The sequence below is a fragment of the Corvus kubaryi genome, unplaced genomic scaffold (genome assembly GCF_017639235.1).
Source record: "Corvus kubaryi isolate FWS band 111438036 unplaced genomic scaffold, C.kubaryi_AGA036_p1.0 37337, whole genome shotgun sequence".
Classification (NCBI taxonomy): domain Eukaryota; kingdom Metazoa; phylum Chordata; class Aves; order Passeriformes; family Corvidae; genus Corvus; species Corvus kubaryi.
The window spans coordinates 1,102,283-1,119,755 of record NW_024581110.1 but is presented as its reverse complement, the minus strand read 5'-3'; positions in this window follow the sequence as shown (position 1 = coordinate 1,119,755).

The window sequence follows — 17,473 nt, the reverse complement described above, 5'->3', positions numbered from 1 at the left end:
TCACACTTGCTTTCTTTCAAGAACCAAGAAACCCAATAGAATAGCTGGAGCAGGTTTCTGCTTCAGCAAGGACCCAAGCTTGTTTTGGGTCAAACAAGGAGTAGCATTAATCCCCCCCCTTAATTGCAGCCCCCTTCAGGGTAGAAATTGGCAGTCGTTTAATGTGATGGAGGAATGTTACACATGAGCTCAGGACAAAGCAAGGAATGATGTCTCCATTGAAAATTCAATGAGACATTAATGGAGAGAAAATAATTACAGCTGGGATTTGGAGGGGATGTCAGGTTTAGCACCTCTGTACTTGCAAAGAGTGCTGCAGGATGTTTAGAAACCCTGCTGATCTACGTCACTACCTGCAGTGCTGCATTGACTTGGGAGCTCTTACTGTTTATTGCTCTGGAATTCTTTTTAAAATGTATGGAATCTGACAAGATAGTATCTTGAGGTGGCATGCAAGCTTCAACTGCACTTCACTAAATCTCAAAGAATCTATGCATCTTTACCTTTTTGCCCTTTTCTTTTTCTCATGTTTGTTGCAAAGTCAAAGGAAACAGCTTTTTATGTGAATGATGATTAATAAGCAGCCCTGCTGAAGGGTGACAGAGCTGATGCTAAGAACAGGCTGCTTTGATAGACACTTTAAAATGTGTTCTAACATGTGAAAATGATAGGCTGTCAAGTCACCATTCAGGTGTACACCGAGATAATAACATGCATTTGAGAAAAATGATAAGCTAAAATACACATTTCTACAGCATGAAGATAAATAGTGAAATACACACTTGTGTGCCTCTATGTAAAGTAAGGAGAAAAAAATTAAAAATCCATTTAGAATGGAATTGTGAGGAGTCTGGACATCTCCATTGCCTTGTGCTTGAAATATCATCTCAACTGAGTGTGTCTTCTTGTATTTGTGCTTGAATTAAAGATAAAAAGCATTTGCAGTGTCCATCCTATCAAATCTTCCCACAAGGTTCAAGGCATCTCAGGACAGGACTTTCTTGAAAGTACTTATGTCTGTACTTTCAGTATGTGAATTTCTGGGCAGAAATAGAAATGGGATCTTTCTACAAAATAACACAATTAATGGGAAGCTTCTAATGAAAATGAGGCGGTAGAATGTCTGGTTTGCTTGAGATCACCAAGAAAACATCACTTTTCTCATTTGCAAAAAATGTCGACAAGCAGCAATTGAATTTGTGTAGTAGTGAAAGGATAGTTGTCTTTTCCTATTTTTTGGAAGTATACTGCAGCCCAGAATCCCCTTCCCTGACTGCTACTTTGACCTCTTAAGAACAAAGTGCCCAAGCATTTGAAGTTTAACCTTAGAAACATACAGTGAATAACAGGCATTTTCCCATTCCTGTTCATGTTGCCATTTTCAAACATCTGATAAATGTCAAGCCCTCTCCCTTTAAAAAACGTTTTTCCTTTTGTATCAGGGAAAACCAAAACAAAACAGCAAAGCCCAGAATGCCAGTGTGAACCATGAAGGCAACTATCCTCACCTGAGCAGATTGCCCTGGGGAGACAGGGTAGATACCCTACCTGGAGTTGTTCCAAGTTCTTCAAACCCAGCATCAAAGCAACAACCCTCTGGCTTAGAGGTGAGAAAATGATGCCCTGAGGCACAGCTTCTGTGTCAGGCAGATAGCAAGCAATGGGCTCGTAAAACAATATTTGAAGACAGGTAAAAAAACATGAGGGAAAGGGAAGAGTTTCTTATTAGCTGCAGAGTAAGGCTTTTCGATCACAATCTCTGACAAAGAACAGCACTACTTGGACAGTAAATCACTGTGGCCCACTGAGGAACCTGTGCTGATAAGAGCCTGACAGGTCAGGGAAGAGGTTCAGGGCTTGCAGGGAAAATCTTTCATTCCAAACACACACAGCAGACCAGCAGAGGCAGGAGGAGCAGGTACAGGCAGGCAGTTCTGAACAGGAGGGTGAAACGGAATTTCTGCTCTCTCTACAACGAGGAGAGAAAAGCCCCTCTCTGATGCTTTTAGTTGGGAATAAAGAGGGCTGCCTTAAGATTCTTCTATCTATGTCTTCTTCCCATCATTTCCTGGGTCTAGTGATACAACCCAAAATGACATTGAGTGTGTCCACAGATTCCCCTTCGTGCTCTGGGCAGGCAGGTGGCAGGGACAAGTGGCTTGGCATGTTGTGCATTTTCTGTAAAACTTAAGACTTTTTTGGACTTGCTTACTTTGTAGTGAACGAATATCATGTTCTTTCCCCTCTTTTTCTCTTCCCACTCTTCCCCTTGTGCACTTAGTTTTGTCCCCACAGCAAAAGGGAGTTTAATATGGTGTGATTTACATTGGCAAGGAGGAGGGAGATTGGAGGAAAAGCAGATAATTGAAGAGTTTAAGCACTTTTCTCTTGGTTCCCAAACACTGTGGGTATGATATTTCAATATTCTGCAGAATTTCTGGGACACATCTGAAATATCTAAATTCAAGAGGTGACTGGAAAAGAAAATAACAAAAAAAGGTTTAATAAATGTTCAGGCAGATTTTATTGTTCCTTTGCCAATGCAAGGAGAAGTATGGAAGACTACACTTTGCCCTTGATACTGACCTTCACATTATTGCATTTTAACTATACCATCTTTCCAGGGACTGCTCCACAGCATTAGTGTAGAACCATCCAAACACTCATATTCCTCCTACTTTTCCAGTGCTCCTCTTGTGCTCCCATTGCTCCTAAGTTTCAGAGAGCTCCACACAAGACTGGGTGATGAGAGAGCTCCCCATGCAGTAATCTGCCCCTGAGCCCTTACTGCCAGTCCTGCAAGGGGTATTATTGTGCCACCAGAGCAGCAGAGAGGCTCAAAACTCACTGAAGAGTCTATTTCTAAAATTTTGAGCAGTTAAGAGTTCATTGAGGCTATTTGGTGATATCTAAAGGCACAAACCAGCAATGCTGAAGTTTTCTCCCCTCTCTATTTACCTTCTACTGGTCATAAATTTTCTCTGCAATCAACACCTTGCTGCATCCTGGCTTTTTTTTTATTTTACTACTGGTCCAGCTAACCTGGCATTCACATTCTAAGCTACAGTTCACTTGCAAACTTTCTTGGTACAGTTGAGGGAATGGGGAGGGAGAAAACATACACAGGTGTGTAGAAGCACTAAGCTGTGCTGTTGAATGAGCAAAACTACATTTAGAAAGTATTAAACAGTATTTTAAAAAGGCAAGAAAACCCAACAAACAGCCAGAGCCTGCTGTCTTTCTTGTCTCCTATGGAAAAAGGGGAATTCCGGCTCCTGCCATTAGAAATAAATTGCCAGCAGCAAGGAGGTACTAACTAGTCTGACACGGTACTTTCCCCAGGAGAAGAGAATGCTGTTATAGCACCGAGAAACATTCTGACCTCAGGCAACTGATCTTAACAGTTCAGTGTCTTAAATTCAGGGAGCAAGAAGGGAACGATGATAGCACTTGCTCTTCACTGAGGCACTTGCCTCGAGAGGCCTCTCAGTCCCACTTCAGATGAACAAAGTCACTGTCCTTCTGTCAAGCACTTACAGGCACCACAGCTCCCTAACTCCACTGATGGGGACTACTCAAATTGGGTAAACCTTGTAAATTGTCTCACTAGAGAGGCAGTGTCTTGGAGCCACTATCAAATCACATGACAGGAGTCAGATTAGATTAGATCACAGCTAAATCTGTCCCAGCATCCTGTCTGTTACAATGGTCGTTAGTGGATGCAAATGGAAAGCTTGTGAGAAACAAGGCAAGTCTAAAGTGATCTTGCACCAACCCAGTCCCCCCAGGAATTAGGGATTAGATGACTAATGTTCTCATAACAGGCTTTCACTGCACTGAGACCCACCTTTCCTACCTCTGTCTCTGCTTTGAAACTGTCACCCTGCAGTCAAGATGTTTGCAGAAAAATGCATCTGTAACGGGTTAAGATAGGAAAATTTCTCAGCCAAATTCCCCACATGTTGACAGAAATTAATGTTGAGATGACAGAAGACTTCAGCTGTAGGGAGGGGTTAAAACAAAGTTGAGGGCTTTACGAAGTCTTCATCCTTGGAACTCATAACCTGCCTTAAAAGCCCTCATTTGCTTCTTGACTGAACCCTGGATCTTGCACCTTCCTTAAAGCACTGACACAAGGTTGTTGGCTATTTGAGGACAGAGAGATATTCTTGATGCTCAGGTTTAGTTCTATTCTGTTTTTTTTTAAATAAAGTATTTAGCCTAGGCACAAGAAAGACAGTAGTACACTGCTCAGGCCACTCAGAGAATCAGATGTAGGTTCAGCTTACTTCAGACAGAAAAGGGGAATGAAACTGGGGCTTCTGAATTCTTTTTCTGTTCCAGTTTGCTGGGCTGATCCAGGAGGTCACAAGCATGCAGGGTTTTCCCAACTCAGACCACATGTTTGGGAGTAGATAGCACAATGTCCAGACAAGATCCTTCTCTTTCCAAAGACCAGAGCCAGGGAAGCTGGAAGAGGACATGTTGAGAAATTCCTTAAATACTCACAGAGTGCTCTTCTGTATATGGTGTCACGCAGAAAAACAAGTTGCTACTCTTGGCACTTTTTAATACATACCAAAATTCAGGTGGATCAAATTGTACTGTGTTAACAGCTGGGAGAATATAATGCTATGGCTTCAGAGTCAGGTATTCGAATGAAAAGACCTAATTTTACATGTAATTACCTCACTGTCAGTTTCTAGAACCTACCTGCCAATTAATCCCTAGTGTAGGAGGCCCTCATTTGAGAAATGGAGTGTGATCCTAGACAATTCCCCAAGCCATGTGTGTGCTCAGGGATGTCTCTGGTTTGTCTCTGTGTCCTTGTCAGGGAAAACATGCCCTGACTGTCCTGCAGACTCTGAGAGGCAGGAGCAGGTACAGCCCAGTCCTCCCAGAGCCTTCCCAAGGTCAGGATGCAGAGCCCCCGCGGCAGCCCTGACCTGTCTCACCACGGCACAGATACTCTGCTGTTCTGACAGCCTGGCAGTTCATCACCCAGATGAAAGCTCTGATCTCCCCCGTTTGTCAGCAGAGCTGTCACAGGTGAAATTTTGCAGATTTCCCAAGGTAGGTGAATTACAGAGTCAAATATGACTGGGGGGCAGAGAGGAGGGCAGGGAATGTACAGTTATTGAAGTCTTCAAGATGTCTTGGGCACGGTGCTTGGTGCTTCTGTCTGGCTCTTGCCCGTGACTACTGGAAGAGGCCTAAGGGACTGTTCCTGGAATCCTCCAGATTGTCAGGGACCTACTGCTCAGCCAATGGGCTACATACAGATTCCTCAGCTCTAGGAGGGAAAGATTTAAGCCCCGTATTGAGCCATCTTCTACACTTTCAGACTTCTAATGTTCATGTTAAGGAGGCCCTTCTGAGCCCTAAGCTTTTATTTTCTTATACACTCAATGTTAATTAGCTGTCCATAAAGTCTTACATTTTGAGCAGTGAGGAATCTTACAGGCATGGAAATTAGAATCCTGTATATCCTGCAGAGAGTCCTGATACAGGGCTCTGAATCTGCTGGCAATTCCAATGCTGTGTTTCAAAGCTCTCTTTCTGCCGGAGTGCAGAATGAGACTTAGTTTTTGAAGCTGAGTTGTCAGTAACACTGAAGAGTAGCTAGTCATGTTCTGGTTTATAGCAGACACTTGGAAACAGCCACAGACCAACAATCATTTGAAGAACTTCTCAAAAAACAAGCAGCAGACATCTTCAGAAAAGCCTAACTGTGACTGGGAGTGAAGGAAAGGGAAAGCTTACAGGTTTACCAAGCAGGAAAACTAGCTGCAGTAAAAGGAAGTGTAGTAGGCAGAACTGATCCATCTTTGTCTCTTAGGTATTCCCTAGTTAATCTCACTGCTATTCCAGTAAGAATTTGACAGTGCTCTACTTTCTCCGTAACTGGTCCAACATTTAGCAAATAAACAGCAAACACTGGTGAGTTTCATTACACAATACATTTTCTTCCCTTTCACGTTGGTTTTCAAGTAGATCAGTGGCATGCTGGAAGGGTGAAAACTCTCCCTGTCAGTCAACTTTGTATTTAATAAATCCTTTCTTTTCCTAAGTTCAGCTCATTCTGAACAGCTAATTTTGTGATGGCCTGAGGATGCAAGGAGGTCAATACTCTTTGCAGGGAATCAGGGGTCAAAATCTGCTACTTGCACACTGAGTACTTCCATCTTCTGTGATATAACGTACACTGCATCTACTTGTATGATTCTAGCAGCCTTAGTCCCCTCTTTCTGGTCTCTCCAACGTCCATGATACAACACAGTTGTGATGAAAAAAGTGGTGAAAGTGATCAAAATAGGTAATTTGGAAGCCTGTGCCAAATGTCAGTGCAGGAACTGCCTCAAGTAACTGAGCCACAATTTTAACTCTATGAAACAATTTAGTTCTAACAGATCTACTGCCCCAAGCTTTCCTAGGTGGACCTGTGTTGCTGTGTATGTATGCATTTTATAGCTTTGGCCAGTCAAGTATGGAAGGTACAGGGCTTCTTTCCATGCAGTTCTGGGCTCTGACACTTACCCAGTCACCAACTCCCTGAGAGCAGAGCAGGATATTCCCAAAGATAACTCCAGTACACCATTCACAGCATTTATATGGAAATGATCTCTACCTAGTCAAAGTGTCTTCAAAGGAAAATAAAGCAGAACAGAAGTAGCTCAGGTTCGTATCGTGTGCTGCTCTGAATAATGAGGAAAAGATGATGTAAAATGTGCAACCACTATTTTTTTTCCAAATGTATTTATCTATTCTGTATTTGGAATGAACTGCCCAACTGAAATATCTCTAAATGGCAGCAGAACTGTTTGAAGATTAGGAGCACTCCAGAGATGAGATTTCCCCGGTGTCCCCCACATGGGCCTATGATGAATCCCCATCATCAAAATAAACACACTTTTCTACTAAACACTGTTTTATATATAAAAGAATTGGCATAGACAAATAACTTGTAGTTTATGTAAGCCAAGATTCTCTTACAGGCCCAGTACCAACTGCTATAGATGAAGGTGAAACAAAATAAAAATTGATAGGACAACTTGCCCCAAGGAGAATTCTTCCTAATTGTGAAAAGTTAGAGAGTGGCTGAAAGACGAGTTCAGACAGTACAAAAGGAAAGAGATATCAAAAAAGGACATATACATTCATTCAGGGAGAGTTTTGCCAGTTATACAACCTTGCATAAGCTAAGCTGGTTTATCTCCACACAAAGTTTCATGTACATTGGCTTTTTATAGACATGGGAGGAAACAATCTCCTTGGTCGTGCCAGGACACCACAGAGGGTAGCTTTCTCCCAGCATCCATGTAACCCTGGAGCTGCTGTGCAGGGTGAACGCTTCGTGGAGCACTCCCAGTTTCCCAGCACAGCCCATCAGGAGGGTCACAGTGGAGCTATGGTGCATCTGGAAGGGGTGTCTGGTTTCTGAGGCGAGGGGCAGAAGCGGGACCCCAAGGGAAGGCTCTGTCCCTGACCCCCTTTGCCCTCCCTTGTTCTGATCTTTATTGGGCCGTCTGCCTCGTAGCATCAAAGGCAAAAGCAGGCCCGTGATTTGTCCTACAACAGCTCTATAAAAAACATAATTGCCCAATAACCCTCTGTCTGCAAACCAAACCATCTTCCTGTTTCTTCTCTCATAAAGAATATTTGACAAGCCTGCTCCATCAGCTTATAAAAACCTAGAAATAGCTACCTTCCCTAGAAAGAAACTTTACAGAAAAACAGAATAGAAACTCATTTACTTATATATATATATATATAGTATGTGTATACAAGTAAATGCACTAAGACTTCCACAGCAAGTAAAATACATAAATCATTTAAAACAGCCAAGTATTGGCATGACAAGCAGAGGAAGTATTCCTTCCTAAAATAAGGATGTAGCCCTACATAGTGAATTTATAGTGTCAGAAATGTTCTGCACAAAACTGAAGAAAAGTGAGGTGGGGGGTGTGTTGCTGAACTAAACGGGGAGTGATCCCAAAATGATGCAGTAAGAATTATCCTCAATATCATCACATTATTGTGAAGCTGGATATGAGCAGAGACAATTTAGAATTATTTTTTTCCTCTTTCTCTCTTAGATCTTGTTTTCCCACATAACATTGGTGCAAGACTCACCAATAAAAATGATTCTTCAGCCTTCCTTTCAGTAAGTATACAGATGTAAATTGTCCAGTCACCTTCTGGTTAGTGTAGGGAGTAGCTCATTCAGGTGACATTCTGTCCTCAAGCATCCTTGAGAAAATACAGAGAAACTTCAAATTAAATTGCTATACTTAAGCTTTAAATCTAGACCATTTTGTGCTTCAGCCACTAAAAAGCTGTTTGAAGTAATCCTTTGAATAATGTTGCTCTGATGTTTTTAAAAGATCAGTTATCGAACAACTTGTCTGACTGTCACAGGTTTCATTTGAAATATTGGACATAGATATACAATTAATTTGATTTGTGGTGCTGAGATTTACACTCCTAGCAAATGTAGGAATACTGCATTTTAATTTACTTTCAATACAAAATAGTTGCTTTGATATGCCTGAGAACAAACGCCTTGGGATCTGTTCCTCCCAAATGACGTCAAATAAGAATTCCTCTATTAACATCAGTGGATGAAGGATCAGGTCTTCAAAACCAAAGAATTTATGACTCCTGCTGTGGGCCAAATCTTGAAGTGCTTACTTTATTACACATGCAAGATTTGAAATCAGTGAAGACAAAATGAGAAAGGTGATGCCAAAGCTAAGGGAAGGGTCCTGATTTCAGATTCCACTGCTTTAAATCCAGGGATGTTTCAGAATGCTCCAATTTCACACCAGTGTTTTGTGTAAGCAAAACCACCTGAAATCTGGAACAGGGGTAAAACCACAAACTCCAAGTGGCCCTTGCAGATAAGGCCACTCTGAGTAGACGTATACATAGTTAGGATGTTGAATAATGCCTGTAATTTAAAAGTTTCAAATAATACAATAATTTCATTCATGGTACATAGGACGCCTCTTCAGGTGTGTTTCCTAGCTTTTTTCAGTCTCATACAGGAATGAAATATTTCTTTTCCATTCAGCTGGTTGTGCTCTGGTTTGTATTCACATAACTAATTGTCTCTGTGGGACTGAATCCTGATTACAATTATCTGTCTCCAGAATTTTATACAGCTGTCAGTCGTTGCTGGCTAACAGTCTGCTTCCAACATCCAGTCTCTTGGTTTCTTATTGTGCACTGGTTCATCTCTCTTCAGGGTCCTCCTGAGGTTAGACAATCGAGTTGTCAAAAAAGAACCGTTTTCCAAGCCTTCTCTACTTTTTCTGCATTCTTTCTGTTCAACACAAGGTCATTGTCACAGGGGACTGAGCCCTGCACTTCCCAGCAGATTCTACTGCATCTTTTCAGTAGTTACACTTCAGAAGTATTTTCTGCTCCCTCTCCAGGCTCTTTCCTTCCCCTTGTACCTAGTGGAGAAGCAACCTCTCTGCAACTTTTCACACATTGGAAAGAATTAATGTCCCAAGCAGCTACATTCAGAGTGACCTGCCTGGTGTGGACCTGTGGCTCAAGGCAATCCAGTTGGCTTGTCTTACAATGTGAGATGATGCAGGAGTCCTACCTGTTGGCTCAAACACTGTAAGGCCAGGCTTAAAAGAACCTAAAGTCAGTGTCTGCCTCTTTCTAGTGATGTTTCAACTCTTCTCTCAAATCTTCTTAGTCCTCCCGCCCTCTTAGTTCAGCTAGGTGGTGAACACAAATATTCCTGGAACACTTTCAGCAGTAATGCACAAACACTGAGAGAATCCTGAGCCCATCCTATAATGGCAAGATGGCATTTTTGTTCAATGAAGATTTCAGGCAGAATCTCACATACAACTCACCCAGAACAGTGGACAGCGAGTGACCAGTCACATATCTTGGTCATCTCAGTCTTATTCTACCTACTTCCCAAGCTGGGAATTCTCCTTCCTTGTGTCTCCAGTAGACTTCTGTTCAGCAGCCTCCTCCTCCCAGCCAGTTTGTCTCAGGGACTCCCTAGTGACTTATTCTCCCCTCTGCTGAGGAAAGCTCTCAGCAGAGGCTGTGCCCATCTCGGAGCCATGCCAACACAGATGCCTCCACCTGGGGGAAGCAGAGAACCACACGGAGCTCCTTGCTTTTGGAAGGTTCCCGAGTACTCTCCTGCTACAGGTAGCTCCTTAATATGCGAAACTCCAGGCTTAAAAGTTGTGCCAGGTCCAACACCAGTACCGAGCAACCAGAACTTGGACCAAAACCCTATAAAGGAGGGAGTTTTCACACAAAAGAGGTACTGGGTTGGCTGGTGCCCTCATAACTCCAATCTATCAATTTTGAGGGTTTCTCCCAAGGAAGAACTGGACCCAAAGGTGGGGTTTCACCTGTAGCTTTGGGACTGAAGCAACACAGGGAGGTTACAAAAAGCAAATGACATGATATTGTACAGCATCATTGCTCCTGAAGTTGGCAGGTTAAGCTTGTCTGGGCCACCAGGCTGTAATGCTGTAAGTGTATGAAGGTTGTTACACACACTATAATTACTACAGTAATAATTCTGAATTCTGTAGTATTGAAGAAGAAACTGTACACCATTTGTGAGGATACATACACTTAGTATGCAGTATTTATGTAGTATATTCTACTGACTTCTACGAGAAAAGCAGAAAGGTGTTGGACACAGCACTTAGCATGGCAGACTGAATTTTGAGCAAAAAAAAAAAAGAAGTGAAAGCCTGCTCTTAAAAAAATGAATCGATGTGTCAGTAGTGAAAAAAAGTCCATGCTGAGCAGCAGGAACCTATTGTATTTACAGTCTCCTCCATAGATGCTGGTATGGTAAAAAAATAACTTGTCTTGAAACATTAAAAAAACAGAGTTGGCCATTGTGATACTGAGATCTGTGGTCCTTTGCCTTCAAGCCCAGAATTTAACTTCGAGCCTCCCTGCTCAGCAACTGTTCACAAAGTTGTTTAAAATGAAGGTCTCAGTCCTGCTTAGCAAATCTGCATGGTATAAAGTTGAGCTAAACCAGAGCCTTGTTAAACAAAATAGGGCTCAGTGCTGGCTTGGCAGTTTGTTCCTGCTGTACAGAACTGAGATTCAAAGTAGAAGCTGATTAAAAAAATTGTGGAAGAACAAAACTTTCCTCTTGTTCCATCACTCTGGCTCTTAGACATATTGAAAAATAAACAGCCAGCAACTTTTACAGCAGCAAGACTTGGAGTGTGCTACTGGGAAACCCACTAAATCTTTAAAGGAGGTACCTCTGGAAATATTTTATAGACACTCATCTCCCCAGCAGGAAAGCTCGTGCTGGAAAGAGACATCTTTAACAAATAAATAATAGTTTATTAAGTCACTTGTCTCCACAGCAGGAAATAAACTGGGGGGTGGGAAGGAGGGTGGTGGGTGACAAAAGAAGGGAAACAAAAAATGTTACCCTTGCAACCCCTCTGTTCCAACAGAGCTGTATTTATTTAAAACACTCTTCTCCTAAGACAGATGGAAAAAATAATTAACCCAGCCACCCACCCCTTTTATTAAACTCCTTTGTGACCACCAGGGATACGATTAACATGGCCACCATAAAAACCCAGTCCCCTACCCTCAAAATAAAGAGAAAAACACAAGTAAGAGTGAGACACCGTGCAGGGCAGGAAGTAAATTAAGAACCTGCCTTTAGGGCAGTGAAATATTTTTCCGAGTACCTGCTGGAAAATTTGACAGAATCATAGTGAAGGGGTAAGCATTCAGTTTATCTCAGTATGACCTTGAGGACTCACTTCTGTGGGAGTCTTCCTCAGGCAACCAATTTGTGTGGAAACTGTGTGGAAGTGCCATCACTCAACAGCAGAGTAGGGACAGAGGATGCAGTGCTACTTGTGAGGACAGAAGGGCAATTTACAAGTTGTCCCAAGCTTTCCCAGTTTTGAAGCTTGCGCAAATCCTCTGATGTTCCGTGTGCAATCCCAGAAATTCTTGGGGTGCTAGGTAGCTATCTAAATTTTTTATTCACTGGAGTTTTCTATCATCTTCCTATTGCTGCTTCAAGGCATTCTGTGCCTATGGAAGGCCAGGCCAGATTTCCCCAGGAAAAGCTGTCTTCATTTATACAGTTGAAGTCTGGATTTCTCCAGTTGTTTACACAGCACCATGGCCAATCCAGGTACACGGATCCCAAGCAGCAGATTTTTCTCCCTCTCTACTATTGCCTTTTATAGTCACCTATACCTCAGTTTCCAGTTCAAATTAGCCCCGTGTACAGAAGATCAAAGATGCTCAGGTCGAACAACCTTCATCCCTTTCTGATGATTCTTCTGGGATCTCCTGAGCTCCACAACCCTCCATGTCATGAGAATCATATGAAAAACAGATCTTAAACCTATCTGTGGCTATTCACGTGTTCTCATGGGCCAAGTGGTTACAAAACCAGATGAAAACAAATTAACAGAAGGCTATAGTAGGCTTTGTGTACTTGAGTCTGAAGTTACAGGAGTCCATAGTGGGGGCATCGCCACACTGAGATACTGACTTCCCTGTATTATTCCCATGTTATCTTTAGCAATAAACTTACCCTTTCTGAACATGTCTATACTGACATTCACTCCTGACTGCAGCACTTCATTTGTTAGGATTACCCCAGGCAAGAGGAGATCAGCCAGAATCACAGTGTAGAATAGGCTTTTCATCATAGCAGCCTGACTAAAAAAGGTTATGTATTGTGTCTACCAGCGCATACTGGTGATGAGAAGCCATGCCAAATGTGGCAGCCTAGGACTAGAAGCTGCCAGGGTAAAATGATAGTCATCTCCACGGTGTAAGATCTGTCAGCTTCCCAAAGCAAAGATTTCCATTCTGTGATTGCCAAGGAAGCTCCTTGCATGCTGCCATCATTATATAAGGAAGCACTGAAAACATTCTGAATATCTTGTGAGAACACATTCAAAGAAAATACTCCTCAATACATTTGATTTCAAGCTGACTTGGGAAGCCTTTTGCTCACCTTCTATTAACCACAGCCCTGAGTGTTCTGCTTTTTATCCCTCAGGAAAAACTGGAGGCCTGCAGGCTTAGTCAGAACCTGTTCCTATAGAACATTATAGAACCCCTGTGCTGTGGTAGATGGTGACAGTGGGAGGGTAAGTGGTACCAGCTCAAGTACAGGATGAACAAACTCACTTGTTGCATGGACAAAAGGTCTGCACTGAGCTGTCCCAGTAACAATTGTTTACATTGTTCTGTAAATACAGAAAAAAGATACCTGGAGTGCAGGTAAAAGGAACATATAACCCATACTGATAATATGGACTGGAGTAGATGTTCTCATTTTAATAACAGCCTGTTAAAAAAAGAGTAATATTAGCACTGTATAGGTCAAAGTCTCTCCAGATCCCTTGGCAGAGTGAAGTTTTACTTAGTAAATGGTTTCAAAATACAAGATTGAGTAGGAACAGTGGGATGGGGAAGAGGTAACTACGATACTATCCATTTAGGGCAAGAGTAATCAAAATCAGAAAATTATACCTAATATTTGCTAGTCTCTCATTTCTTAGAGAAGCCAAACACTACAGTACCTGCTGTTACAGATAATGGGGGGTTGATAACTAGGCTATTGTATGTGATTGCAGATTTTAGGGAATGTTAGACTAGCACAGTGTGGTTCAGCAAAAGGGCACTGAGTCAGGAAGCTGCATTTACTGCTAGCTCTGCCACTGGAGTGTTTTGAGTAAATAATTTTGTTCCTATCCGTGAAATGATAAGGACAAATGTGCTTTCTTTATAAGACATATATTGTCATGAATGGATAAGAAGTGTTAGAATGAAAAACAAATGTTATTGGATAGCTGAGACTCGACTTAAAGCATTACTGGAAGGTACAGTCTAGTTGGAAGCGGGAATATTCTAACTGAGCTGGATGTGGAAATCTCACAAAAGTATTTTTCATGACTATGTGGAGATGACAGAATCATAACTTTAATGTCCTGTCTGGATGGCTTTTATACAGCAACATGCATCCTGTTTGGCAGAGCTTAGGATATCTTCATACAAGTATTTTAATGCCTAGCTGCTACTTATTTAACAACTTTAGAAATAGTTTTAGTTTATATAAATTTTATCATATTCTCAGGAGGGATCAGAAGTCAACACCCGAGCCTTGGGATCCAAGGGAGGGACTGACCTTGCCAGATTTTCACCTTCTGGTTATTGGCAGCCCAAGTATTTCTTTCCTGCTGCTCTGACAACCAATCTGTTTGTCTGGCAAGCAGTCATGAAACAGTTGATGTGGGTTGGCCCTGCTCACTGGCATTTCAGCATCACTTGGTAGCATTCATCTGCTGCTTGTGGAGACGGATCTCAAAAGAGAGATTTTGAAGGGTTTAACCAATTTCCTGAGTTCTGCCCATCAGCAGTGTCTTCATTTCCTGCCACTTTATAAAACAGGCTCAAGTTACAGTTACAGACTTGTTTTGGGTTATTCTAAGTAACTCCACTGAGCTGCTTCAAGTTTATACTCATGTGGGATCCTGCTGCAAAGACCATGGGGATTGATGGGAATCTTCAGTAGACTTTTTATCAGCCTTGATTCTTCATTCTTCAAACCTATCAAAATTTTACCATTCACTTGAACAGAAGCAGGAATAAATGCCTAAATAAGTGGTAGTTAATCCCTCACCATGTAAATTGTTCATGGATCGGAAAAAGTAACAAAGCGGTTAAAAAACTAGTCTGAATCCTGTACTGAATGAATGCCATACATTTTGCATGTAAGTAATTTCATCTAATATTTAACTAAGAACTAATGGGTGCTGCTCTATTGTTTTCTTCTGAAAGAAATCAATTTCTTAGCTGTATGGCAGTATTGTATGGAAAGGGATTACTGTGTACATAAAGACTTTCAGTATTTGGCTCCTACCTAGGTGTTTCTGGTAGAGTTTAGCTTCTGTGGGACAAAACTTTGCCTCATTAAAATGTTAAAGTTTCAGGACTGTGAAATAAGCTCATACTAGTTGTAGCTTGGAGGGGTATAAGGGACTGGACTGGGGATGCTAAGAAAAGCTGAACTGCATTAGGTACATTGATTGCTCTGGGTTTTTTACATTTAAAACGGGTTTGTTTATTGACATGATTTCCCTGACAACTCTGTCTCACTGATACCCAGATCCATGGTCTATTCATGCACAGGACATTGGATTAAAGGCATCATCTCATGTGACAATTAGAAGGGTTTTTTTAGAGAAAGTGGGGTTTGTGGTTTTTTTCCCTGTTATCTGGCAGAAGAATAATGAAATAATGAAAGCAGATAATCAAAACCAGCACAAACTATGAGTAATGCAGAATCACAGGTGATACTGGGAGATTAGAGGGGGAAGAACTACTCAGCATTGACCACCTTCAGTAAGAGAAGGTAGAGTTGCTGTGTTGTCACACACAAAGTTGCCTGAGCTGGTCTTTAATTACTGAGAGGTAACAAACTGCGTAAGAGCACATCTAATAAGATTTCATGGGACACAAAGTTTAGGTTTAAGTTTTTAAAAGCAGGTGATTACAAAACTGAAATTCTCCACCGTATTTACATTTTCATTTCAAATAAAATAGTATGTTCCTGAGTGCTTAACTTCTGTACCACAGTAAAGTGGGTTTGCTCGTACTTGGGCAAGTTTAATACATTTCAGTGCTGTCACTGTCTCAACTAATATATATAATTTTGCTGTTGAGTTTAGCCCACTTTTGACAGGCAATTCAAAGAAATGGCTCAATTGTGTCAGGAGGAAAATCCTTCTAGGAACTGACATTGAACCAAAATTTCCTGCTCAAGTCAACCAACCATTTGTCTTCAATTACTGATAGCTTTTCACAACATAACTAACTTGAATTGAACATTATTTTCTGTTCATTTTTTGTATCTCCTCTTGTAATGATATCAAAGCTGAGGATGCTGGGAACCTGGTTTGCTTAGAGAGAATGAGACAAGCACAAATGTGTGCTTTGGCATGAAGATTCCAGGTCTCAAGGAAAACAAAAGTGTTAGAAAGCAGGAAATCCTGATCCTGGAAGAAAATTATGTACTTCTGAAAACTTGGGGCAAATTTAATGAGCTGGCACAAGAGGACAAAAAAAAAATTTGCCTATGCTTTCAAAATACTGTGCATGGTCAGTTGTTCTAAAAAACAGTCAAGAGTTACTGTGATTAATCAATGCTGTTGTGCCATTTGACTGAAAATGCATTATCTGGCAAATGAATGAGGATTTCAGGCAGACCAGCCTAATTAGACAGAATATCTATTTATGTAGCCATCTCCTTTATACCATAATAATAAACAGTAATAATAAATAATATGTGAAAATGGATTCTAGGAACCTGATCAAATATGCACTTAGTTCAACACACTCTTTCCACTGGCCTCAGTGCCGACCATTGTTCACGCTGGAATGCTGAAGAGTATTGAAATGAAAAGATTTAGTAAAAAAGATAGGAATTTGTCATTGGAGAGGATGTATCCAACACACAGAAATCCTAAAATTCTGCAAGGCACTAAGTATGGTTAATACGCTCCTCCTTTTACTATCTGTCTAGTTTAAATTGCTGCAACTCTGATTAACAGAAGCACTTAACCCTGTGTTTGACTCCAAGAAAAATCCTAGAACACACTACAAGTCAGATTAGGTGTATGCTAAAATGCTTTTGCAGATTCAAATTATTAAGCATCAAAATCATTACATTAACAGACACCTAAATGCAAAGAGACACTATAAAATTAGGTACTTCTCTGTATTTGTTTTCCAAACAAGTATCATGGACAAGGAACATCAAAACTGAAAAATCAAGTGCTCAGTTTGGGAAACAAATCAAAGCTGCTCATGTACAACCGCACCTCTATCAGTGTACCCAGCCCCAGCCGTGTGTATGACAAAGGAGATACCAGACACAGGCATTACGTGCTGGGCCTTTTTGCCACTCCTAGTTCAAGCAAATATCTTTAAAAAGAATAAGAAAAACTCAAAGGAAGTTTTGTCTGGATTAAGAACGTGGGAAAAAAAAGGGCAAGGAAATTAGAACAAAGTGAAGCTCACAGCCTTAGTGAAGACAGTTTATACAAAGTCTTTTTGCAACTGAATAATTTGGCTTTTGCAGCAGTCTGATTCTCTGACAGAATGATCAGCAATCTTTCCTCAATCACTGTCTGTAAAATAATAAAACCTATTATCTCCTGATTTAGATATGTAGATGTTACACTGTGTCTTGGCATATTACTGTGAAAACCGTCCAAGAAAATCACTGCAGCAATTTTCTTAGTCCAAGAGCAAGCTACATGCTCAGATCTGGTTTGTTTTTTTTTTTTCTTTAAAGCAGTATGGATAATGGAAGATAGATGATTCTGATTGGGTTCATAATAACAATAGGCAGCTCTTTACAAAACTCTCAAGGCTTATCTTGAGAGAAATCCCAGCATCCACACAC